The sequence below is a fragment of the Cervus canadensis genome, chromosome 3 (assembly GCF_019320065.1).
Source record: "Cervus canadensis isolate Bull #8, Minnesota chromosome 3, ASM1932006v1, whole genome shotgun sequence".
Lineage (NCBI taxonomy): Eukaryota > Metazoa > Chordata > Mammalia > Artiodactyla > Cervidae > Cervus > Cervus canadensis.
Window position 1 is genome coordinate 103,390,518 of NC_057388.1, and position 2,793 is coordinate 103,393,310.

Below are 2,793 nucleotides of genomic sequence, written 5' to 3' on the forward strand. Positions count from 1 at the left end.
AGATCCCCTGGAGAAGGGAATGGTAACCCACTTCAGTATTCTTTTTTTTAAAATTTATTTATTTATTTTTTCAGTGGGTTTTGTCATACATTGACATGAATCAGCAATAGATTTACACGTATTCCCCATCCCGATCCCCCCTCCCCCCTCCCTCTCCACCCGATTCCTCTGGGTCTTGACTGGAGAATCCCACGGACAGAGGAGCCTGGCAGGCTATAGTCCATAAGGTTGCAAAGATCTGGACACAACTGAAGTGACTTGGCATGCACACAAGCAGGCAGGTCTGTCCATTCAGTCGGTGATGTCATCCAACTGTCTCATCCTCTGTCACTCAAAGTACTTGTAGTCAAGCTGAAACTGAAAACAATGCATGATTCTTTTAATTTCCTGAGATACAATATCCATCCAATTATACCATTGCAGTTAGCATCCAAATTCAAAAGTGATTTACCTAAATGAGAAACTATGGAAACTCTAAGTGTCATTTCATTTTAAGAAATAGAATGCCTGATATGTTCCCAGTGCTTTTTGTTATCATCCCTCTATCTCACAAAAATAGTACAAAATTATGTCTGTGTATTTAAAGTGTACATATTATAAATATAAAGATTAGAGAAGTAAACAAATATTTGACATTGTTCTGCTAAGAAATACCATAAGAAAAGTTTTAAACCTCTTATATAAGTCTTCTAAGCCAGTAATAAATACCTCTAATTCACTTTATTTTTTCTTTCAAATATCTGCAACTTGGGTTAATACTCAGGAAACATTAGGAATTGATGCAGTGTTCATGAACTGCACTTACATTAGCTAGCTTCAAGATGGGTGGCAGACTATAACAACTAATAGAAGAATCTCTGGACTCAGACTGCATTAATCCAAACCCTGGCTCTACAATTTTACAGCCCTGTAGCTTCAGGAAAGATAGATGAAATCCTAGGTCTCAATGTTTTTCTGTAAAATGGGACTGAAAATAATAATAATAATAATTTTTATGTTATTCACTTGTTATGAGGGCACATCAAGACGATATATATAATGAACTTTAATTAAACAAAATCATATAATATGTGCAATCTGTTTTCTTTTTTCGTTATTTTTAATTAATTAATTAATTAATTTTACCTTACAAGATTGTATTGGTTTTGACCTAATTGACTTGAATTCTCCATGGGTGTGCCTGTGTTCCACATCCTGAACCCCTCTCCCGCCTCCCTCCACTTCCCACCCCTCTGGGTCAACCCAGTGTGTGCTATCTGTTTTCATCATAAAATGGATTTTAAAATATAAGTATAGAAATTTCTAGTTTTTAATTAATGCTCACTGTGCATGTTTGCCAAAGTATTTTATTTTATTCAGAGAATGCAATTTATCATTTTAATGGAAGGTAAAATATAACAGAAGATAGAAGTGAATTATTGTTTTAACAGGATTAAATAGAAAACTAAGTGAAAAATAATTGTTAGTCACTCAATTGTGTCTGAATTTTTGTGGCCCCCATGAATTCCTCTGTTCATGGAGTTGTCCAGGCAAGAATACTGGAGTGGGTAGCCATTCCTTTCTCCAGGGGATCTTCCTGACTTGGGGACTGAACCCAAGTGTTTTGAATGGCCATCACATTCTTTACCATCTGAACCAGCAGGGAACCCCAGATAGAAAGTCGTGCAGTCATGTCCGACTCTTTGTGACTCCATGGACTATACAGGCAATGGAATTCTCCAGTCCAGAATACTGGATTGGGTAGCCATTCCCTTCCCGAGGGGATCTTCCCAACCCAGGGATCGAATCCAGGTCTCCCACGTTGCAGGCAGATTCTTTACCAGCTGAACCACAAGAGAAGCCCAAGAATACTGGAGTGGTTAGCCTATCCCTTCTCCAGTGGATCTTTCTGACCCAGGAATTAAAGCAGTGTCACCGCATTGCAGGTAGATTCCTTACCAACTGAGCTACCAGGAAAGCTCAGATAGAGAAAGATAGAAGATTTTAGGGAACAGGCTCTAGGCTCTTTATGTTTTTTATAATTAACTTTAAATATAAGTTATATGTGGAATCTAAGAAAAACAGCAACAACAGCAAAAGGAAAGTCAGACCCATAAAAGCAGAAAGTAGAAAAGCAGTTGCCCAGGGTTGTGGGTGGGGGGTGGGTAGTGTGAGATTAGTAAAAGCACATATATTTTCAGCTATAAGAAGTATAAGGTCTGAAGATTTAAGTAAAATATGGTGAGTATAGTTTTAAACATGATGGTTGTAATGTATAAGAAATATTTGCATGCAGAATAAGAAGCAGCTTAGAAAATAACTAATTGTAAGAAAAGAAAGAAGCTTCAAGAAAGTCTGAACACAATAGCAAAATTTTTGCAGTTGGAAGAAAATAAATATCTTTATCAAAGTATATTGTGTCCTGCCCATTCTTAAGATTTAGGTGTAGTTGTGGTGAATGAAATTAAATCATAATACATGCTATAAATTTACCATAAAAATTGTAATGAAAGTTAAGGAATTTGGGGAACATAAAATGCTAACAATACTTGAGAATCCAGTTAGAAAGAACTTGTGAATGTGGAGTAGGGTACTGTTGGCCAACCCTGGGGATATTCAGTGCATGGAGCCAGGATACTGGGGAGAGGAAGCAGGGGGCTTCCAAGTGTCTTCCTTCCTTCTAAAAAAAAGTGAAGTCAAGGAACATTCTTGCTTTCCAGGCTTTCAGGCTAATACACAGTTAACTACAGAGAGAAAATTACCATTTCCATTCAAGAGCCTGACTACAATCTCTAACAAGTCACATGGCCCAAC